Below are 24,397 nucleotides of genomic sequence, written 5' to 3'. Positions count from 1 at the left end.
ACAAATCTTTGAAAACAAGGATGGCCAATGTGTAAGTCAGGAAATTGTTTTGTTAAGAGCTTCACTTGTGTGTAGGGTTTTAAAAGTTATCCAGATATAGGAGTTTATAGATTTAACTTAGAAAGGCTATCAAAACTAATATTTAGTCAGTAGTTGTGACAGCCAATCAGTACACCACCATACAGTGGAATCTTTGTGAAATTTATTGTTTTATAAAAAAGGATGTTCACGCAATACCGCACTCAGACAGAAATAAGGATACTAAGGGTCCTTAAACAGTACAGTGGTCTCAGTATTCTGTTTTTCTAGCTAGTGCTGCCTACTTTTCAACATATTTATTTTTTACTTCTTTGTGGAGTCTAAAGGCATATTTCTCATCTGATGAACTACTACTGATTTCCTAGTTTCCATTCATCTTTTATGAAGTATTTATTTGTATCTGTAATCCATGCTAAGAACACTTTTTTAGTCTGTGCTAGGTGTATGTCGTGTACACATTATGTACCTATTTTGAAGTGATGCCCTCACTAGCTAATATAATCTATACACATGTGGTATTCAGAATGCTAACTGTATGTGTAGAAAATACTTATGAAAACTACTACAGTACTTTAAAATATTCATAAGAATGTATTACTTTTTATGAAGCATTAATGCCAATCTTGAAAACTCTTCTGTTAGACATCCATCAATATAGCTAGAGGGTAAGACCCAGAATCTAAAAGTAAGTTCAAGAGAAGGAACTGAGGAAAGCAATAGTGCTTGTTTCCAGACATTAGAAATGAAACCTGCATAAGGGTTTATCCGAGAATGCTATCAGTCTTCAGTTAGACGTATCATGCCATCACTGGCTAGCAGCTGGAAGGAAGAGTTTTCCTTTCTTAACCACTTACCATAAAACACCAGTTACTATAAAAGGATAGCTGGAGCTGTTCTGCTTTCTTCCTGTGCCTCAGGCTCCATTTTTTAAAACTTTTTTTCTCCCCCTGTATATCTTATCCATTGTAAATAACTATGTCACTTTCCTGCTGTTAGTAGTATTGTCGTACGGCCACAACAACATAAAATAGACATTTTGGATAATATAAGAGCTGGGTAGAGGCTTCTAAAAAGCAGTAACTGGACTTGCAGTCTTGTTAGTTATGCATGGCTGCTGCTTGTTAAAGTGCTACTGTGCAAAAGCTGAAACACTGGAACTGCCTGCTTGCAAAACCAGGAAGACTGTGCTGTCTGAATCAGTCAAATTTCCAAATGTAAGTTAATAACACCCTTTACAAATGAAAAGATAGAAATGTGTCTAGAGTTTTAAACGAAAGCAGTGGAAATCCATAGCATAGGCCTTTATGGTGATCAGAGAAAACTGCTTGTTATCATTAGGAATTATAGGGCTGCATTACAAAAAAAAAAAGACCTGGGATCTTATGTACAGAATTAGACTACAAAAAAATTAAAAAGTATCAGACACCAAATGGTACAGACAGACTGGTCACATATACAGTAATACAGGAGGAGTTAACTGATAATCTTTTTCAAGTGTGAAAAAAGGAAAGGAAGGGTCATTCAGATAATCATGTGCTAAATTACTCATTTATGTACTTCAAGTATCAAAAGAAAAGCAGATTAGATAAATTAATAACAAACAAGCCTTATTTTTATAAACAAAAAAAAATTATCTTGATCTTGCAAACTTAAAAAGCCTTCATACTGTAACGTAAAACTGAATAAAAACTATATACTGTACATATTAAAATATCTGGTGAGTTAATACAAATTCACTTTCCTTTGAACTCTAGTAACCCAACTCTAATCTCCAATGGGTTTTGATAGTTAAACCAGAAAGGACTGTCAGTGTGAGGAGGTGTGTATGTGTGTGGGCATATACCTACACGTACATACACGTACATACACACACACACACACACACACACACACATATATATATATATACCCCTTGTTCCTTAATTGATTAATTTAAGATGTACTTATGTAATACAGAGAAAGTATATTGATATCTAATACCTTTATGTGTGGGATATTGAATTGACATTTGTTTATCATCTCTGGGAGTGTGACAGATCTGTGGAAGAACTAATACCAATTCAAGGCCAGAATTTAAGGGCAAAGTGAGTTTGAGGTACACAGAAACTTAGTTCATGGTGATGTGAATTGGTTCCAGTTTCTGTGCCTCAGTCTTTAAGCCATGCATACCCAAGCTGCTTTTCCAATCCACCTAATACATCTAGCCACCTTTTGTTTTCAGAGAACAGGCAGTGTTTGGGCTTGCTTTATACTGTTGCCGCTTTAATTCTCTCTGTGACAAGCTGCAGAGCCACAGAAGCAGCGTAGCAGCAGCACTCAAGCTCCAAGTGCAGCAGAAGTTGGGAGCCCTGGAGGAGCCAGTCACAACTCTCTGTCACTGGCCAGCCCATTACCTGTAGAAGTTAGCATGCTTAAGCTGACATTGATCCCTCAAGGGACTAGCTACCAGCTAAACAAAACTGGAGCACAGGGCTAGCCAAGCATAGATTCTCTGTGACCCTGTGTCAGGACCTGTCATCCTGTTGTAAAAGCCAGCTATGTTACCTCCTTGCCCTCTGAGACTCCCAGGGAATCCCCAAGTAAATGAAGAGGGGAGTTATTTACATCTCCTTCGTGTCTCCAGCCCAATCATTTTGGTTTTCTTTTTCTTTTTCTTTTTTTTTTTTAATTTAAACAAAATCAAACCAACCAAAAACCCAAGAGATGATGGAGTACTTTAAAAAGGCATATTTGTTCCCTTATGAAGGCTTACTACAACAAAACAAGAATAATTTGCTCTATTAATTATAGATAATGGAAAATGTGTGTGGTTGAAGGAGTGAGCACACTGTCATTGATGGTATCAACTGTTGCATATAGCTGGTAAAGGCAGATGCATTGGAATATTACTGGTAGTTTACAATATTAAGAAGCCAGGAGTTCTATAAAGTCTATTAAATATGCTGAGGGTAGAAATGCTCATTTGCTTTTGCAGAGGAAATAGAGCAAAGATACACCACAGCAGAGAAAGCTAGCAGGACAAAGGAGATACTATTGACTCATTCCAGACTGCCGACTTAGCAGCTCAACTTTGTTTCCTTTTAACTTTTGTAACAGTAGGAGCTCAAAGCTTCTCAGTCTATTTTCTGCACAAATAGAAACACCCAGACTTCAAAAAAGTCATACGCTTTGAAGAAACCCAAACCATTAACACATTAAAAACTGTGTGTACTATTAAACAGGGCTTCATGGTTACTTGAATTTGCAGCAAGTAAATGCTGGTGTTTTGCTAATAATTTTTACACTGCTGCATTCTGGCAGACAATCCTTGACAAATATCAGTTTGTGAAGCACTTTTTGTTGGTTTTAGTGTGATACAGTTTTACTGACTTTGCAGTGGGTAAGTACTGCTTCAATATTTTCACAGACGGGGTAAACCCCACAGACACTTTTTCCCAACACAGTAGCATATTGCAGCAAGTTTCTAACCCTATAACATTACACTTGTAACACTGGGGAAAGCATACGATGTGTGAAATTCAGATTTCGTCCTCGGTACTTAAGTCTATATCCCTTAAAAAAAAGGTAATATTTTTATTGTGCACGCTGGACAATGGAGTGTCCAGGGCCATCAATATGACAGCTTCTACTGTGCCAAAGTCCCATCAGGACCATGTTCCCCGGCAAGAGACCGGCCCCTGCGTCCCCGCTCGCTCCCGGAGGGAGCGGTGTAACTTCACAAACACACCCCGCTTACAAATACACCTCTCCTTTCTCACGAGCGATCCCCTCTCGAGCGTACAGTGTGCTCTTGAAACGTCATAAAACGTCATAAACTCAAACTGGTCGGCATCGCGTAAGCCACGCTGGTACTGCAGCGTGTAAGTTGGATTTAACTTTGGAAGCGTTTGGTCCTGGGCTCGGCGGGGCCCTGCAGCCGCCACCGCCGCCGCGCCCCGCGGAGCCGCTCACGGCGCCGGTCCCGCGGGGCGCGGGGGGGCCGGGCGGGCGGGGCACCCGTGCTCTGCCGTGGCGTCGGGGGGCCGCGCCCCCCCCCGTTGGCACGGCGGGCTGTCACTCAGGCGACGTCACAATACGCCTGTGTGAGCGCTGTAAACACTCGGGCGGGCGTGTGTGTGTGTGAGTGACGCGGGGACGCGCCTCCCCGCCCCCCAGCTCCCCCCCGCCGCCCCCAGGGTGGCACCGGGCCGGCCGGGGGGGTGTGAGGCGCGCCCCTGGTTGTTTCCCGGCGCGCATGGTAGCGGCTCGAAAGGTAGCATCACTGGAGTAGGGGATGATGTAATTCTCCCTCCGGCCAGTGACTGCCTGCGCTTGCACCGATCCGACTTGCAAACCGGAGGGGGGTGGTTGTTTTACGCGTGATCGTATCAGCATCTCCTGACGGAGCACCCCCCCACCCCCCGCTTTAAACTCCGCTCCGCTCATCCCTCCCCTCCCCGGGGCACGGGGGAGGGATGGGGCTGGGGGGAGGAGGGGAGCCCCGCGCCGTGTGTGCAGGATAAACACGCCAGTGTGCGCCGCGCCGAGCGGTAAACAAGTCTGAGGTGCCCTCCGCCGCACGGCAACTTGCTGCGGGCGGGGTGTCCCCCCCGCACACACACACGCACGCACGCACACTCACTTCCCCCTAACAAAAGCCCGTTTAATATCAGCGTCAGCTTTTGTTCGGCGGGCGGCAGAAGCCGTCCCCTCTCCCGATCACCTTATTTCACCGGTCGGCCCCCCGGCCAAATCCACGGGTCCCCCACGCCCCGTCGCCCCTGCGCGCATCCCCTCTCGCTCCGTGGCGCTGTCCCCTCACCGCCTCCAAACCTCCCCCCGCTTCCCCGGAGCTCCCGGTCTCTGCTACCCGCTCTCTGGGGCAGCAGGCAGGTAGGCGAACAGGCGGGCTCCCCGAAAAGGCAGGAGCTAAATGGTACTTACTGCCAGAAGAGAGGGCGAGAGGGGAAGCTCTTCTCTCTGTGCAAAAGCAAAATAGCCACTCGCAGGACGTTGCCAGCATAGGAGGCAGCAAGGGAAAATAAAAAAGATCTTCCAGTAGCGAAGGGGCGGGGGGGGGGGGAGGGGGGGAAGGGGAGAGAAGGGGAGAGAGGAAGGGAGAAGGAGGATTCGCCTTTTAACCGGAGAAAAATAAAATCAAAAAAATCACCGCGTGTGTGTCCCCCCCCCGGTTGCCTTTTTTGTGCAGTTTCAGCAAAGCTGCGAGGAAGTTGGTCCTTTTGTTCCACTATTTATAGATTGCGTCAACATTGCGAAAAGGAGAAGGCGGAGCGGTGGCACTTACTCCTCGCCGAGGGGTGGTGGGGGAAGATATCGGGGTGGAGGGGCGGGGCGGGGGGAGGGGGGGGGGACGACGACATACAAGCCCGGCGAGTACAAGCGACTTCAGCGTTCTCCCCCATCCGCCGCCGCTGCAGCCGCCGCGGCCACGGGGGGAACCGGGCGGTGCAGCGGCGGCGGCGGCGGCGGAGAGAACCGCGCCGCTTCCCCGCCCGGCTGCCGCCGCACAGCACCGCCCCGCGGGCGGCGAGGCGAGGCGCGCCGAGCCGAGCGGCGGGGCCACGGGGAGGGGGGGACCCGCCTCTCGGTTGGGCGCTGATCGGCTCGCCGGTACCTTCTATCTCCCGGTAGAACCTGTTGCGACCCTCTCGGCTGGGAGCTCCGAGGGCAGGTGCACGCGCCACCCGGCTCCGTTTTCTTTACGAGGTAGCGCCGAAGGGTTAATCTGGGGACCCGAGGAGAAAACATTTTAAAACCTAGGGGTCGTGAAACTTAAGTATTTTCTCCGCCGCCGGAGAAGAAGCGGAGGGGGGGGGGGGGGGGGGGGAGGTGGGGAAGAGAAGGGGAACCGTCGCTTTTCTGGCCGAAGGCCAATGTTTCTAAACTGAATGTAAACAAAGAAAACTGCAAACACCAGAGGAGGGCCTTCCACCGCCACCAAGGCTGGGGGGACGCGTTCCCAAAGGGGTGCCGAACTTTGCCCACCCCTCGTTTCTCTCCCGGTCCTGAACGCCCACGGTCGCCCCGGCCACCGCCCTCGGGTGCCGCGGGACGGCGGAAACTTTCTGCCGGCGGGGACGGCGCAGGGTAGCAAGCCTGGAAAAAACAAAACAAAACAAAACAAGTGTGTTCTTTTTTGTTGTTGTCGTCGTTTTGTTTGTTTCCTTTCAACTTGTTTTTTTGGGTTTGGGGATTTTTTTTGTTGTTGGGGTTTTTTGGGGTTTTTTTTTTGAGAGCGAGGGCTCGTCCCTCCCGCCCCGGGAGGCAGAGCCGCTGTGCCCCGGGCGGGCGGAGGCCGGGACCGGGCTTGTCCGAGCCTGCCGAGCGCTCCCGGCTTCGGCCTCTGGGCTCCGTGGAGCTGCTGGTGCTGCTACTTGTAACGTGCTCGGGAAAACATCCACGGGACTCCTGCTCGGTTGGCAAATCTTTCTATGTTTAGACGGGAAAATCCTCCGTTGCTATCACAGGCCGGTGGAGTGTCACCGCGGGGTTAGAGAGGAGCTGGAAGGAAGGAGGGAGGCTGGAGATGTGCGTGACCGTGACACCAGTTGTGTGATCGCCCTAAAAATACCCGTGATGAACCCGCGGGCGATTCGTGCGTCCAGCAGAAACACAGCCGTCGAACAGGGCGACGTCTGGGGTTTTTTTTCACCGCTCCTTGTTTTCTTGAGTTCTATGGGCGGATGAGTTCTCCCCTTAGTTATGCTTCGGACAACAGATGCCTTCGCGATGATGATTTTTCTAGGGGAGAGTACTATTCCCTCGGAACTCTCCCCCTCCTGCCCCGCCCCAGCCCATGCACGGTCTCTGCTTGCGGGGGAGCTCCCTGCGGAGGGGCAAGCGCAGGTAATGCCTAAAGAAAGCTCCGAGAGAATAAAATAGATTCCGTTATTAGTGGGGTGCCTTTCTTGAAGCGTCCCATTATGCCGGGCTTTCCTCTCCTCTACAACTTCGCCGCCAGATCTCCGTCCCACATCGCTGCTCTTGTGACAGAACACGATACTTGCTCATCTTCCGTGGGCTCTCCATGGGGACTGCGGCTACTCTTTGCCCATTCTGCTGTGGGTGGAAAAAAAAAAAAAAAAAAAAAAAAAAGAGAGAGAGAGAGGAGAAAATATTAAAGGGGAGGAAAAAAAGAAAATAACGAAAATTACCTAGTTCGAAGACGGACGGTGTTGAGTATCGGATTGGTTTTTTGCATACAAAACCCATGGCACAAGCGAGCTCTTTTAACAGCCTTTTAACTGATGCTGTACAAATTGACTGGTGGTGGAAAGTAGTAAATAGTGGAAATAAAGGACAGATCTAAACTGTGAACCGTGAATAAGCCTTCCTGGAAAGAACTGAAGTGAGTAGAGAGTAGGTAGGTAGGCAATTCTCTCGCTTCTGTTCTGAAAAAGTAGTGCGACGCATTGGCACTTTTTTTTTTTTTTTTTAAATCATTCTGAGAGAAAAGAGTAAAGAAAAAGAAATAGGGTTGTGGTGGAAATGGGATGATAAAAGCGAGATGTAAAAGGCATAAGTACCGAAGCGGGTATGCCCGCCCCGGGCGCTGCCCCGCCGCAGCCCGGTGGCTCGGAGCCGGCGGCTGAGCTTCAGCAGAAGCCACGGCGTTCAGAAATGTTGCAACAGCACTTTGGAAGTCTCTAAAGAAAAGCTGAATTGTTGGAACTTAGGTAACTTAAGGAAACTCGTTATGACCTACATTGCTGTTCTGAGTCAGCAGCTTCAGCCCCAGCCCCGGCGGGTCCCGCCGCCGCCGAGCACCCCGCACCCCTTGGGCGGAGCCGCCCCCCCGCCGCCGCCCGGGCTCGCTGCTTCCCGGGTTTACAAACAAACTCGCCTGGATCGAGACGGTTTCACTTCTGCTCTAAGGAATGCGTCCTCGGCTTTTTTTTTTTTTTTTTTTTCCCCTCCCAGGTTTGCGGACAGAGCAACTTGCCTGCCTCAGCGCTGGTTTAATCGACTGATTTGTGAGGGGGAAAGATCTTAAGCGGAGGACAAGGTCTTTCTCCCAAGTTTTTAAAAGCCGTGCTTTATTTTCCGAAGGGATACTGATAGTTTTCTGCGCCGGGATATAGATTCCTTATAGGAAAAAGTTACTACATGTTGCACACTGCTTTGCTCTTACGGTAGAGAAGGAGACTCTGAAGTTCCAATCAAAAACTTACCAAACAACTTCCCATATTTCTTCTGTAATGTAAAGTAAAAGTAGCAACGATTAAACTCCGAATGTCCACACTGTCAAGTTTCATAGTTGAATCCAGTTTGCAGCGAGCTCGGACAGTTGCGCCGAGCGTTTGTTAAACCCACGGTCAGAGTCATTGGAAAAACCCAGAATGTTTTAATATCTTGATTAAAGTAATCTGAGCGCGAAGGTACCGCATCACCCCGGCCAGGCGAGGGACGGGGAAAATCATCCAGTCAGCTTTCTTTGATATTCAAAATGACGAAATACTCGAGATGAAATGATCTCAGAAAACTCCGCCTTTGGAAACACGCACTTGCCGCCTCTCCCTTGCCCCCCGCTGTTCCCCCTCAGTTCTCACTTTTTGTTTATCGACACGTCGTTGCCACCAGCAGGAGAACTGAAACGACAAAACTTAGCTCCAAACGCCTTGGTTTTCCGGTCAGGCGTTTACCGTGTTTGCACACCACTTCGAGCGCTGCTTTTGGTATTATTGTCATTATTACTGATACATTTTTATAAACTTTTAGGGTTTTATTGGTCGAGTACGGCAACTCACTGCATTTAATAATGGGACAGAAAAATCTAATTTCCTTTCCTTTATTTATTTTTTAAAAGAAAATCTCACAGCAATGATAGAGAGTTGATTCAATGCTCTTTACTAACAACTTGTTAGCAGCTGTGAGTTTCTTGCAAGAGTGATAGTTCAGCGTCCCCTCTTAAGAAACCAGCAAAATTCGGAGACAGAGACTGAAAGCAGCTCCCAGTGCCCCTAAGTTGGGAGGGGGGCAGGAAAATGCCTCCTGTGATTTTGGGTGTCGGGGAAGAGTTGTTTCACGGTGTGGTGGTGGTACCTCCCCAAGCCCCGTTTCCCAGCAGATGGGTTTGCAGCTGGACACGGGAGGACGTCCTTGCTGCCTCACCGTGGGGATGAGCCACTGTCGCTCATCCACCTCCGTCTCTGCGCTCGGCGGGTGCTGCCAACCACTACCAAATAAAGTCAACGCCTTCGCCTGCCTGATTGTTAATTTTTCAAAGAACCCCTAAAATTCCCCCGTGGTGTCATGGAAAGAGAGAGCTCTTCTTGCTCACAAGCCCCAAATGTCAAAGGCAGGGGGGAGAAGATATTTGCGCTTAAGGGAGGAAAAAGTGAAAAAAAGCACCCAAACCAAAACACTGAAATTCCAAGCCCAACAATAAAAGCCCCAGATATAGCTGGGGAGGAGTGAGATGCGAGGGAAGAGGGAGTGAGAAGGGCTTTAGCTGTGCCGGGGCTGACACGGTGCGTCTGCACTTCCAGCGAAGCGGGAGCGACTGCGGCGTCCCGCTTTCTTTCTCGGCGGTTTTCTTGGGAGTTCTGCGGGAGCACTGCGGTGTTTCCCGGGCTGCACTCCCCGGGCTCTCTGAGGCAGCCCCAGGACCCGGTGACCTCCCCTTGCCCCTCGCTGAAACGCCTCCAGAGGGCTTAGGCAGCCCAGCAGCGGGACGAGGGCGGGCAGAAGAGCCCCCTCCGCTCCCCCAAATCGCTCTCCGTACGGTCAAGCCCACAGAATGGGCTGGAAAGGCGAGATTTTGGGAAACCTGTCGAGAGAATGGACGTGATCTGCGTGTCAAAGACAAGCTGAAGGACCAGTAAGCCGCAGTTAACACCGGTTACTTCTACCGAGATTTTTGGGGCGCTTTTCTTTTCGGTCTGATTTTTTTTTTTTTTTGGGTGTGTCTAGACCCGCGTGATTTCGTAATCATTTTTTCAGACACCGTTGTCGATATCCAGCGTGTGTGACCAGGTTGTTAAAGCCTGGCGATATTTATCTGCGAGGTTTAATTTAACCCCGTGCGCCTCATCACGTTTCTTTTACCGAAAAAAGTACCTTTCTGGAGAGCCTGCCGTCAGCTCGGTACTGCTCTCTATTGCGGGACCGAAAAGGTACGATGCAATGTATGCAAAGTGACTGTAGCCTTTCAGGATGTTACTGAGGTTAAATCAAAGTCCCGGGACGGTGAGAGCAAAAAGCTGGTAGCCGTCCAAGAGCAAAATCGTTATTTTCAATTGAGTCGAGGTTTGGTGTTTTTTTTTTTTTCTCCCTCCTTTCTTCTTTTTCTTTCCTAGAGTAGCTGGAAAGTGTCTTTGTTCTTTGTAAATTAGTGGGGGCTTTAAAACGTTCTCGTCACGATTGATTGGCGGGACGATATATACAACAAAAAATGACAACGCTTAGCAAAAGAAATGCAGTAACCTGGGTTTGGACGAGCGAGCACTTACCTTTTCCTTTTTTTTTTTTCTTTTTACGTTTTTTTTTTTTTTCCTTGCCCGAAACTTCCGTTATTTCAGAGCTGTGGCCAGGAGCAGGGGGTGTAATTTCATAAATGCTCCCCGCCCCCCACATGGCTGCCTAGCCGCCTCTGGCCGGAGAGGGGCTGCCGGGCACCGGGACCATGGGCACGGGGACATCACTTCTCCCTTCTGCAAACGTTAAGTTTCTCACTCCTTTTCGTTCCCCAGTCCAAAGATTTCTCTGATGATAACAAAATATCTGTGTAACGGCTCGCTTTCGTGCCAGGCTCAGCATCCCGCTCATCCCCTCGATGTCAGCTTTCTCAGCGTCCCATTTTCGAACACCGTTTTCTGCAGAGATGTCCTCAAGCTCATACTTTAATGTGTCCCCCTGTCCCTCTCCCGCCCCAGCGGCATTGGGGCGGGGTTTCGTCTCTTGTCAAACTTTGCACAGACTTGGGTGTAAATTCAGGTACTTTGAGCTCCACAGACGACTATGTTATCTTCCTATTTGGCATAATTAAATTATGTGATTTTGGATCTCGTCGTTAAAAATACCAAATGCAAATAGTCGGCACGCTGGGTGTCTGGTGGTACATTTATTTCTCTCGGCACATCAGGAGTTATTTAACATGTAAAAAAAAGGGAAGGATCACGTCTTTTTAGCTGAAGGTCAAACGGTACAATTTAGCAAAGAAGTTCAGAGAGTCGGGAAAAGCTGGAATACCGCTATTAAAAAAAAAAAAAAATCGAAAAAGCAGCAACGACTGTTTAGGTTCTTCTCCCCCGCTCCCCCCGCTCCAAATGAAACCTTTTATAGTTGAGTTAGCTGCTGCTTCTGGGTTGTTTCCTCGTGCGGGGAAGATGCCGAGCTGCTGAGGGGCCCGATTCTGGTCCCGGGGCAGTTCCCAGCGAGGCGGTGGTGGAACCAGGGGCCGGGGGGTCCCGGAACTGCAGCCGTCCCTATCATCACCTCTTGGTCAGGTGAAGCGAGGCGAAGAGCAGTTGACAGCCTGCTGCAGATCTGCTTCCTAGGCTGGTTTCGCCTTCCGGGGAAAAGAGTGGTTACTGTAAAATGTTCAAGTTGCTCGGATGGAAACTTTCCCGTGTGTAGGAAATATGTAAAGACAGAAACGACAATGACACCGCTTCGAAACGTAACTTCTGACTCCCCAAAAAGTCAGAAAACCCTTCAGGACCTGGTAGTGAATGACAGTCATTTCCATACCGCTCCGCTGAAACTGAAACGCGTGTACTTGGGGGAGTTTTGGACTTTCCATTTCCATCACCTCTGGCTAGTGGAGGAGTCCTTTATCACCGCCTGTCCTGCCGTCCGTGCTACGGGGCGCCGTGTCCGTTTCCCGCAGGTTTCCCAGTGGGGTCTTCCTGCGGCCGGGATTCATTTTCCCCGCATCCCCCTTGCCCCTTTGACTGGCCTATGCAGGACAGAGGGATTGGGTACGGCCGGTCGCTGCACCGCCACCGCCACCCGCTGCCACCTGCCCTGCGTACCCCGGCCGGGGCCACTGGTTCTGCAGCTGCTTCCAAATGATTAGTGGGTTTTTTTTTGTTTGTTTGTTGTTTTTTTTTTCCCTAAATATTTTTTGTTTTTATTGTTATTGTTTCTCTGCACCAGCCTCTTATCTTTTCTCGCCGACACTCGAGCCAGTGAAGGCAGCGGGCGTGCAGGCAGCTGCGGCAGCCCGGGGATCTCACCTTTCTCCCTCTCTCCTCTGAACGCTGCCGTTAACACTCCGGCAGTGCTGGTGATCCGGCTCCAGCTGCTGCTGCTGCTGGTCCGGATTTACCACCAGACAGCCGTTTATCTCCCGCGTTCAGCTTATTGTTTTTATTTCCGGAAAGAAAACGCAAAAAAAAAAAAAAAAAAAAGAAAAAGAAAAAAAAAAGAAAAGAAAAAGAAAAAAAGTATCTTCGGCCATTTTCTGCAAACTTGACACCCCGAGCTGCGGGTTTGTCTGTGCTCTGACTTTCCTGGGGGAGCTGAAGCGCTGCTGATCTTTCCCTGAGCACAGTAACTGCAAACACCACAGCCGGCCGGCAAAGGAACTTGTGGGTCCCATGGGCAGAGTCCCCAGCTCCTTTTCCCGTGCTTGTCTCTGTAACAGTGGCCATGAGCTATCCCGGGGCACGATTAATGCTTTCCGTGGCCCTGGAACTTTCACCGAGGGCTGCACTCGTCAAGTCCCTCCCTTTCGTGCCGCCTGGCCGGAACACGGGGGACGGACGAGCCTCGCCCTAGGGCACCCCGGGGGACAGGTGGGATGGGTACCCTCGGAGGAGCTGTGGCAGTGCCGGCACAGTGCTAGCACTGTGTTGGGGCAGTTCACTGGGAAGTCTGGGACAGCGCTGTAGTCGGGCAGTGCTGGGACAGTTGGGGCGATGCTAGGACAGTCTGCTAGGGTACTGTATTGGAGCACTTGCGATAGTGCTGGGGCATCCTGAAAAGGTGCTGGGACAAAGCTGGGTCAGACTGGAGCTACCCTGGCACCGTTCGAGACAGTGCTGGAACATCTGGGACAGTGCTGTATAGTCTGGAACTGTCTTGGAACAGATAGGATGGTTCTGGGACAGTGCTGGCACAGACTGGGACAGGGCTGGAATAATGCTGGAACAGTTAGGACAGTGCTGGTACCTCCTGGGACGGAGCCGGGACGGCTGGAGCAGTCCGTGCTGCGAGAGAGCAGCGCCGGGAGGCACCGGGTCGGGGGGAGGCCGAGCCGGGCAGGAGGTGCGGGAAGGAGGGAGCTGCCTGTGGCACCGCCGCCGCACCAGGGCCGGGCCGCGGAGGGGCTCAGCCGCGGCCTCGGCTTCTGCCGCTCCCAGCGGAGACCGCCCGGGACACTCGCGGCTCGGCCCCGGCCCGGCTCGGCCTCTCTGCGGCCGCGGCGAAGGGTCCATGCGGGGAAGGGCTGACCTAAAGAGCCGGCCCCGGGCTCTCCGCGCAGCTCGCCCAGGGCTCCTTACAGCTGGCGGCCGCCTCCTCCCGGGCTGTCCGCTAACACGGGGCTGCCGAGATGCGGCGTTCAAGAAGTGTCCGCATCCGGCATCGCTTCCATGTAAAAATAGATAGTTAGCCCAAAGCTCGAAAAGGCAGTCGATAACATCAATCCCTTCCGGCTTCTGTACAGCTGCACCAATACTCCTGGTATTGGTTTTCCCCCCTCGTTCGATTTTTCTTTTGCCTCCCCTCTTGGAGACCCCGGGCCCCCGCCCCCGCCCCCGGGCCGCTCATGCGAGTCACCCGGCGGCCGGCACCGCCGGCCATTCCCCCTCCAGCTCGATGGAGCTATTCCACGGATACTCTTCTATTGAAAATGCAAATAATTCGCCCTCTCAAAAGCCACTGGCTCTGAAAAGATGTCTTCTTCATTACTTTTGCTTAGAGATGTAAAATGCAGATTTTTCTTGGTCATAATAATTTAGCGGACCAAATTTATTAGAGAGGTTTGCGTTCTACAGTCCCGCGGGACAATTTTAATCAATTATGAAATGTTATTTGACTTGGCAGTGTAACAGTGGGGATTTGACTCATCAAGATGTAAATTAAGAGTAAACAGAGAAAAAATGTTTCTCTGCATACATCTGAATGTGTATTTCCTCCTTTTAATAGATTAATTAATATTACTTCTCAGTCATAAATTAGTAAGTGTTCTAGAGGGAGTTGAAGGAAGAGTAACCAAAATGAATAGTTTATTAAATGGCTAATGTATGGAGAAACTTTTAATATCTGTAATGTACATCTGCGTAGATAGAAATGAAAGTATTTGGGTAAGGAAATGTGTGTGCTTGTGGCTTTGGAGATTTGCAATGTGCAAATGTAATAGTACTGCTCCTGCTGAAGTGCTTGCTCATACTAGCAATACTCAGTGCTTCAGGAGGATGCTAGGTGCTGGCCTAGAATTCAAACTACTTTTCAATTGTTGCTTCAAGGTATGTAAACTCCAGAGAGAAATGATATTTCAGCAGCTTCACATGGCTGGCCTGCTGTATTACCTGAGTCTACACGGTTTAATGTGCAACTGTGTATTTATCACTCTTTTGAGAGCCCAGATTTTCTTACGTATTTCACAGCAAATTGAAGCACTTGATTTGGAATTGTGCATCCTACCTTAGAGGCCAGATCCCTGACCTGATGTGACAGTATCTAGCAAAAGGTAAAAATTATAAAATGTTATATGAAAAGGAAGTCTTGTCAGTCTAGAATGATATTCAGAAAGCATTTGCTAATCAAAAGCTAGTTACCTCATTTTAGTAAATACATAAATACAACTTGGCTTTTTTTTTTTTTTTTTTTACAGTTCAAGTGAGTGGCTCAACAATGTGTGACACTGCAATAACTGTAAGTTAACACAATCAACATATGGTTTACACATGACCTTTTCTGGTACCCATTGGCTATCTGTAATACAGATCTCAGAAAACAGACCAGCAACACCTAGTTCACTTCCCAGAAGCACATTTAGTTCAGAAACTTTAGCAAAGCTTTCCACATGAGACTCTTATTCACCTGAGAGCATCTTGAATTGTTTGGTGCTTGGGTAGCTCAGATGGGACCATAGGCCTGGATCCCCAGATGTCATCTGTGGTCCTTGGGCATCTGACTCCTGTTTAAATATTTTTTGCTGAGCAGTAGGAGGTAAGTATCTGAATAGCTTCAGATTCTGAGCCTCATTTTTTTTCTTAGGCATTGCATCAAAGACCTCTGATTGCACCTGTAAATGTACATTTGCTAGAAAATAACCTTGGACAAAATATCCTGCTTCTAATGAACCGATTTCAGCTCTTCTGCTCTAGTGGCCTACACTGCACTGTTAGAGAACTGAGCTCCATTTTGTAATTGGCAGGAGGTGAGAGTAAATCATCAATAAATCTCTTTGCTCTTGAGGACAGGAGAGAAGCATAAGTCTATTGAGAAGGAGCCTCTAAGGTTAATTCCATACAGCTTAATTTGGAAGGAAAAAGAAGAAAGCTCAGAAACAGTGGAAGAAAGTATGGGGGGAAAGTGAAAAAAAATTCAGTGCAAGAGAACAGCAAGAATGAGAAGAAGGAGGTATGTGTCTGAGATATCCAGGGGCATATATAAATCAATATATAGCTAGGCAACTTACGTAATGTTCTCAAAAGTTGTTGAGAATAAAGAGAAGCATAGTTGGGAGATATTCTCCTGAATATGGGTAGGTGGAAGTTTTGTGCTTAATAGAAGCTAGTTTCAGCTGCAGTAGACCCATTCACTAATGCAGTGCCACTCAGAAGGACTTATCTGAGAGTAGTTATTATGTCTTTATAATTTCGAGGAAGAAATGATTTTTAATTTTTGTAATTAAAATAGTTGGTTTTATTATATTTTTTTTTCATTTATTTCTGTATTTGGATCGCTACTGCAGAAACAGGTACAGTACATAACATATGTCTGACTGATTGGCCTATCTCCACAGCCCAGCTGCTTGCCCACCTCACGCCAAGTTTGAGTGAAGTAATGGGTCTTATGTGGTCTCCCAAAGCTCAACAGACTGTGAGTCAGTCAAGGGATTTCTATCAGGCATGAAGCAATCTGCACAGGAGCCCTCCCACAACAATGAATGCTAGCCCAGAAACTCTCACCCAGGAGCTGTAATTCAGAGTACTCTGCCTGAATGTATTTTACCATGCAGAAGGCAATTACATGGAGATAGTTTAAAATTATATGGGTTATTGATATCACATGGCTATGCACACTAATTGCATTGGCTGATTGAAGAAACAAGACAAGACTAATTTGCAGAATTTATTATTTTTAACACTAGCCCTGAATGTTCTCCTGCCAGGATCATTGCCCTCACAGAGCTCTCTAGAACACATACATGCACTTTCCACCTTACTATGAAAGTCATCTACTGGGAAAGTTTGTGATTATCTCTACTCCTTCCTTTTGGAGCCTTAGGTCTCCGAGGAAGGAAAATAAGCATGTCATATGAAAACCCCCTGAAGTTTGTGCTTGATATTTTAACTTCCCTTTGCAAGGCAGCTGCTGCCTTTGCACGTGTGGGAATCTGGTGAGCCATACAATCTTAGGCTGAGGATTTCTATTCACTAGGGATTAGCTGAACTGTTTTCCTAAATCAGTCACCAGATCTGGATTCCAAATTAACAAAGTGGTGCTGAGCAATAATGTAGACTGTAGGTAGCAGCTGTGCAAATTTATTCACTGAAAGCATTATAAAAGCAGGCTGTCTAACTGCCTTAGCTTTAGTGCAGTGAACTCCGAGCAGTAGCGGACTTACTGAATTTATAACAAGTGAAAAGCTCAGGTTCATTCAGCTCCAAGGATGCTGAATGAGAAATGCTGGTCTTTGCACAATTACTCTAAACACAACTGCTCACAACAAAAAGTTTAGAAGATGCAGAATGACTGTATCCTAGAAAATAGAGGTAAAAAGGACCCCAGAGATCATTGAATCTCTCCCTATGCCCTGATGATCTGCTACTCTTTTTCTTTTCCATTTGTCTAGCCTGTTCCTAAAGACACCCATGGATGGAGATTTCACACACCCCTCATGCAATCTATGCCTGTGTTTAACCATCCCTCATGTTGGAAGAGTTTTCTTGGTGTGTCTTCTGTAGTCATCTGTAGACTAAACCGTGCCAGTCCTTTTGCATTTTCTTCATTGGTGTACTATTTTTTTTTACCTCTGACAATTCTTCTCTCTCTTTTCTGAACTCTGTCCAGTCTTCCTTTTGCCATATCTCAAATTAGGCTCGGTATTCCATCTAGGACCTTGCCACAACTCAAGTCTCCCAAAGGCTATCTTACTCTTCACTCTTACTATCCCACTGTGGGGTTTACTTTTTTTTACTTATTTTTAATTGCAGCAGCACTGTTGATTAAATCCTGGCTGTACTCCCCTAGCTCCTTTCTATGGGACTGCTGTCTTACCACTTCTTGCCTAGATTTTATTTGTGTATTGTGAAAGTGCAGGACTTTGCATAGGTCCTTACATAAATTTGCCACCTATCTTTAATACTATTTCTCCAACTTGTCAAGATAATCTGAATTTCAGTTCTATTTTCCAGTGAGCTGGTGGTCTCTATGGGATTAACTGCAGTAATGAATAAGCATATTTCATCTTCCTTCATTCAGGTTGTTAATGGAAATATTGAGAAGCCCCAAATTTAGCATGAATTCCTGAGGAATTCCACTCTCTATATACTTCAATTTCAATAACTAACCATTGATAAATGCTTCTAGTGAATGACTTCCCAGCTGGTTTGTACTTGTCCTGTATCAGTTTCCTCTAAACTGTCTTTCTCTGTCTGAGGTAGAAGAATAATACATGTCAGTGTCTGAAACAGTCAAGATATGACACCTCCTGCTTCTCCCATCTGTTATCCTGCCGCAGAAGGAAACTAGATTCCACCTAGTCTTATCCAGAAAATGCCATATATGCTTAATTCAAGCCTTTACGAGGCCTGGAGCACCAGTTCCCAAACTGTGGCATCAGGTGAAGGCTGGGCCTATGAGGGGATACAACAACCTGCCTGAAATCAGACTGGAGAAGTGGGGCTCACAGGCTGAAGTACATCTGCCAGGGCTACTGGGGCGTCACACTCTCAGCAGTGGGACTGCTAGAACAATCTGATGTGAGACAATGCCCTTGAGCGTTTTCCATCTGTCTTTTCTACAGGTGAGCATGGTGTCTTGAAACACCATTCCTTGAGCCAAGTAACATTCATATGCTATTTGTAGCAAAAGAAAAACAGTTGGATCATTGAAACATACCAAAAGAAAAACAAAACACTGAAATATGATTTTCATTCAGATATACAATGAAAATGCACAGAAGATGATGTGCAGAGGGGGAGGGCAGATGTAACTTGCAGCCAGAGATCTGAAACCTGCAGTCATTAACTTGATCATCATTAGCAGGGCATGCCAAGATGAAATAAATATTAGGAAAAACTTGGTACACATTAATGTAATTTATCTTTAGAGGTACACAGTGTGTACCATGTCACATCACACTTCTTTATGGTCAGTAGAGAGAAGCAGGTACTTTGAGAATATAATTCATCTAGTCTGTTTTAGAGAGGAGATGCACCCATAAATACCCAATTGTGCAGAGCATGATCTGACAGGTAAGATGCAGACATATGTATTTTATGTTAAGTTATGCTTTTTTTTTCTTTTCTTTGTGTCAGGTGCATAACAAATCACTTCCATTCTCTCAATTCTTGTGGAAAGAGGGGTAATATCTCCACATTCGGAATGTGCCATTGATTTGAATTTTAGGAAAGCTTGATAGTGGCAGGGCACTATTTAAATATAGAATATCTAAATGCTCCAATTATAATACCAAATACTTCTAGTCTGCCTGATAGATTGCTTCTCTCATAGCTGCCATCATTCCTCTAGTTGCCTGGTTAAGAGCTGCAGATTTAGATCGAGTCTCTCCTGGTGCAAAAAGTCTTAAGAGAGAGGATGGCTTTATGGCTCGCATTAGGGAGTTCTGTTAAACTGCCACTGTGCTATCTACGAGACTTGGCAGTTAATCTCAACAGATTTCTAATGCAGATTTACTGAATAGTAATAAACACCTGTGCAGATACTTAGAGTGTAAATCCAATCTGTAGTTCACTTCATTTGGTTGATCCAGATTAGTTTTCTCAAAGTGCCTTGTCTAGGCAAATCCTGAGTACGTCTTTGATCTGCTAACAGAGATAAACTGCCAGGTGGATCTGGGTGGCAAGTGTCACTGATGGAGTTTCAGAGCACAGTGCCTGTCCCACTGGCTTCTGCATTGCTACTTAAGGGGTTATAGAAGCAAAATGACAGCATTGGAATTTTATTGTAATCTGATAGATCTGATGACTTTTAAAATATATAGGGTCACTGTATTAAAAGTTGTTAGCATGTTTTCTTTTTTAAGCTTGGCATATGAGTGACCAACATGCTGAGCAGCAGTTTTTAAGGGGGTTTTGCCAAGGCACAGAGAAGAGACATTGCATGTATCCAATTACAGCAGTATGCAGAGCATGAGACACCATTTATACTTGACTCTCCTCCTGAAGTTCTGTGATGCGAATAAGAATGTCCATCCTGAAACTGAACTGGGAAATTCGATTCAATTCTAAAATTTGGTAAAAGCTCCTAAGAAACAGATAACAGTAATATGATAAGTAATTTCAGGAATAAAGAAGCATAGGCAGATGAAGTCACAGATGTAAAAGAACTCTTGGCTTTAAAATGCTAATTGCCATGTTCATAGTTCTTCTCCTCCCAACATCACTTTGCTGGAAGGCACTGTATTTTTGCCATAGGATCTCACAGAAGCGGTGGGTGTATGTTTGGACCATCTAGAACAAATTACAGCATAATTTTTCAGCCCTAGGCACAAGGTCATTCAAATATAATGCCAGAAAATTGCCTAAACTCAGTGCAAATGGACAGCATGTTTCTGAGAAAGCCTAGGGTTTTAACAGTTATGTTAGAAGATTATGAAATTGCGGTTTTCATGGTGGTCCCCCAACCCATCTGTTTTGAAAAAGTTGAAGAATAAGGTCATATTTCTGGGTCTGTAATAACATTATTCTGCAGGGAAGTTGCTGAAGAAATTGAAAGTGGTGTTTATATATAACAGAGTCTTCAGAGTTTTCTTTGGTGCCTTTGTTTCAGGGATTTTGCAAGCAACTTAAGGTGCAAAAGTACTTAATGACATTGGATTTACAGTTTTGTATCTGCTACACATGATATGTTTATTGTGCTATGTAATTGATGTGGCTGTAAATGTGAGTGTGAATTTTTTAGACATAACGATGAAATTGCTCAGTTTGTATTTAAAGATTCAACAACAATGTGGTTATGCACTTCTTTACATTTGCCAGAATTACACCACCACCCCCTGCCCCGAGAAATAGGAAGACTAGTGACAGAAGACATGGAGAAGGCTCAGTTACTCCTCTGCTTTCTTTTGGCTCAGTTTTCAATGGTGATGTCCCTTCCCACATCTCTCAAACTTTTGAACTTCAAGACAGGGACTGGGGCAGCAAAGTCCCTCCCACTGTAAGGGAAGAACAGGTTTGAGACCAGCTGAGGAACCTGAACACAACCTTGTGGGACCTGATGAGGTGCATCCCAAAGTCCTGAGAAAATTGATTGATGTCGCTGCCAAACTGCTTTCCATCACTCTTGAAAATTCATGGCAACCATGTGAAGTCCCCAGTGACTGGAAAAAGGGAAATATCACCCCCATTTTTAAAGCAGTAAAAAGGAGGATGCTGGCAGTTACCAACCAGTCAGTGTTATCTCCAGCTAAGAACATGGAGAGGATCCTCTTGGAGGATATGTCAAAATACATGGAAGATAGGAAGATGATTAGAGGTAGCCAGCATGGTTTCACCAAGGGCAAGTCCTGCCTGACCAACTTAGTGGTACTGTATAATGGAGTGACTGCATCAGTGGACAAGGGAAGAGGTATGGATGTCATCTACCTGGACTTTTGTTATTCCTATGATACAATCCCCTACAACATTATTACCTCTAAATTGGAGAGGTGTGGGTTTGATGGATGGAGTTTTAGATGGATAAGAAATTGACTGGATGGCAGCATCCCAAGAGTCAATGCTCAATGTCCAAGTGGAAACCAGTCGTGAGTGGTGTCCTTGAAGGGTCCATACTGGGACCAATACTATTTAATATCTTTATCAAGGACGTAGGCAATGGGATCAGTGCACCCTCAGCAAGGTTACAGAAGACATCAAGCTGAGAGTTCCAGTTATTTGCTAAAGGCAAAGGATGCCATTCATAAGGACCTTAACAGGCTTGAGGAGTGGCCCCATGGGAACCTCATGAAGTTCAACAAGGCCAAGTGCAAGGTCCTGCACCTGGGCTGGAACGATCACCAATATCAATAGAGGCTGAGGCATGAATGGATTGAGATGGCAGCGAAGGACTTTGGGATACTCATTGATGAAAAATTGGACTCATTGATTAAAAAAAAATGAAGTGGCAATGCATACTTGCATCCCAGAAATCCAGTTGTATCCTGGGCTGCATCAACAGAAGCATGGCCAAAGTGGAGGGAGGTGATTCTGTCCCTCTATTTCACCCTGGTAAGATTCCATCTGGAGTACTGCATTCAGTTCTGGACTCCCCAGTACAGGACAAGACCTTGTTAGAGTGGATACAGAAAAGGGTCACAAAAAAGATCAGAGGGGTAGAAAAACCTCTGCTATGAGGAAAGACTGAGAGAGTTGGGGTTGTTTAGTCTGGAGAAGAGAAGGCTCTGGATAGACCTTATTGTGGACTTTCAGTATAGAAAGAGAACTTCTAAGAAACACAGAGGGACACAGTAGTTACAATGAAAAGGGGAAATGGTTTTAAACTGACAGAGGACAGGTTTAGATTAGACATAAAGAAGAAATTTTTTACTATAAGGTGGTGAGATATTGGCACAGGTTTCCCTGAGAAGCTGTGGATGCGCCATCACTGGAAGTGTGCAAGGTCATGTTGCACAGGCCTTTGAGCAACCTCTATCTAGTGAAAGAAGCCCCTGCTCATGACAGGGAGATTGTACTGGATGGTCTTTGGAGTTCCCTTCCAATCCAAAATTGTATGATTTTATTACCTATTTATGTGGCTGTTTAAAAGAGATTTGTTTTTTGTTTTTTGTTCTTTTTTTGTCTGAAGAATAGGCCAAAATTCCTGGCTGGTGTTATTTAAAAGAATGAGAAAAGATAGAGTGTTCTAATCCTGGGTATGACATAGTATTTTAGTCAAAGACAAGCCTCTACAGTGATTTGTTACCACAGAATTACAGAAAGCAGTGCTAGAGCAGATATGAGGTCATCGACTCCTTCCCTCTGATCAAGGCACATTAAATATCCTATGTCCTCTGTAACAGATATATGGCTAACCTGCTTTCCAAGACCTCCAAGGACAGATATTGCAGAACCTCTCAAGGTAGTTAAATCCAGTGTTTAATCATTTTAGAAAACTGTACTTTTTGATATGTGCAAGTTACACATACAAGCCTGATCTGCAACCTGAGTCTCTTTTGCTGCAACTTTGCTACCTTTTCTGGATCTTGGTTTGAAAAAGATTGAGAATAACTTATTTTTCTTGACCTCGAGTCATTCTTGTAGCTTTACTTTTATTTTCCATGCTTCCTCATGCATTCCTGCAAACAGTATCACCTGTGACAAACAGAATGAAGGACTGCTTCATATGCCTTGTGAGGTTTACATCCCATCATATTATGAACGTTTTGTTTTGTTTTTTATAACTGACACTGTTGATTAATCTTCAGTTTATTAATCTTTTTTTCTCGGAATTGTTCCTTAGCCTATCATCCTTCAAGTGATGCCCAAGTGTAGAATTTTATTCTTGTCTCAGTATAATTGTCTCCTATTTGAAGACCATTTCTATTTCCTTTTCTTAGGGTAATTTCATTCATCACTAAGCTAGTCTGGAATATTCACCTATCTGTCAGTGGGAGTTGTGAGGCCTGGGAGAGATGTTAAATGTTTACATTTTAGGTAACTGTAGATGTCCACATGTGAGTTTAGTGTTTAAATGCCTTTCGTAGTCATACAATCATAGATCACAGAATCATTAAGGTTGGGAAAGACCTGCAAGATCAAGTCGAAAATTTGAACTAATATCACCATGCCCACTAAACCATATCACCAAGTGCCATGCCCAGTCATTTTTTGAGCACTTCCAGGGATGGTGACTCCACCACTTCCCTGGCCAGCCTGTTCCAATGCTTAACCTATCTTTCAGTGAAGAAATTTTTCCTAATATCCAACGTGAACCTCCCCTGAGGTAGTCAAACTAGTCAATACAGTCAATGGAGCTTAGAGACAATTCATCTCACTCTTATTTAGACACCTACATTTGGTCACCGGAACATGTAATTTATTTTACCCTTCATCACTAATTAATGCTAATTCAGTGTAAACGTAACAAAGGAAGACTTTGGGTCTACTCTAGCTTGGAAGACATTACGAAATAACATAATAAAACTCTCCTAGGAAGACATTACAGCAATTTTATAGCTTGAGCTGTAGGAACTGGAAGAAGGAGCCCCAATTACGCCTTTTTTTTCATCTCTTTGTTCACATGAAACAGCTCTGCCTCTCACCTGCCTACTCCTAGTTTTTAATTATGAAAATATTATGGAGGAATCTTGTTACAGAGCAAGATTAAAAGCTTATTTTTCTTTGAGTCTGTTAAATCAGAGAATGTATACTTTCTCTGCAAGGACTCTATCCAAAGGTGAAAAGCAGCCCCAAACTTTACAATTCTTTACTTTTTTGTTCTTTGGCAAAGTAGTAGATCACTCCTAGTGTTTGCTTGGATATATTAATTAGGGATAGTTTATTATAACTGTAATTTGTAGTTACTATATTTTTTTGTCATAGGTGTCTTTCTGTGTTTGTTGGAAAATAAGTAATATAGTAGTTAATGAATGTGCAATTCCTTTTAGTGGTCAGCTTTATGAAATTCTCAGGCTTTAAGACATATGTGAAAGGTGTATGACATAATGGACACAATTTTTGTTCTCCTCTCGAGAAATAGGCCGCATTCCTTTCAAATGTGCAGTTTGACATTCTTTGTGAATGTTCAGTGAAGATTTGGGAGTCAAAATTTTAGTCTTTGTGATGTGTATGATATGTATGTCACAAGATGATAATATAACCTCTTAGGTGCATCTGTGCTATAAGGCTCCAATGTTTTCCTCTTCTGAAATGCAGATGTCTGAGGTGGGATTATTCTAATCTAATTGTAGGTGTCTGCAATATGAATGTTTGTATCGAAGCATGTCACCTTAGGAGAGGAGTGGGTACTTCTGGGGAGTTATTAATCTTACCTATTTTTGACATTTCCTTTTTGGAGA

At 45.6% G+C, this 24,397-nt stretch overlaps 2 long non-coding RNA genes across 11 annotated transcripts in view; one reads left to right on the top strand and one right to left on the bottom strand.

Moving 5' to 3' along the window:
- Window positions 1–5,091, bottom strand: part of LOC125321862 — a 111,113-nt gene extending 106,022 nt beyond the window's left edge. For both annotated transcript variants that reach the window (XR_007201741.1, XR_007201740.1), the window contains exon 1: window positions 4,963–5,091. This is a non-coding gene — a long non-coding RNA (uncharacterized LOC125321862). The remainder of the gene's footprint in view (window positions 1–4,962) is intronic.
- LOC125321860 overlaps window positions 1–24,397 on the top strand; it is an 89,579-nt gene that overhangs the window by 45,740 nt on the left and 19,442 nt on the right. For 5 of the 9 annotated variants that reach the window (XR_007201726.1, XR_007201728.1, XR_007201734.1 and 2 more), the window contains exon 8: window positions 14,822–14,862. This is a non-coding gene — a long non-coding RNA (uncharacterized LOC125321860). Of the gene's footprint in view, window positions 1–14,821; window positions 14,863–20,381; window positions 21,609–24,397 lie in introns of all 9 variants that reach the window. The other 4 variants (XR_007201737.1, XR_007201732.1, XR_007201735.1 and 1 more) reach the window with 1 other exon arrangement.

The sequence above is a fragment of the Corvus hawaiiensis genome, chromosome 2 (genome assembly GCF_020740725.1).
Source record: "Corvus hawaiiensis isolate bCorHaw1 chromosome 2, bCorHaw1.pri.cur, whole genome shotgun sequence".
NCBI classification, from domain to species: Eukaryota; Metazoa; Chordata; class Aves; order Passeriformes; family Corvidae; genus Corvus; species Corvus hawaiiensis.
The sequence above is the reverse complement of the archived record's forward strand: the minus strand, read 5'-3'. Positions and strand labels throughout refer to the sequence as shown.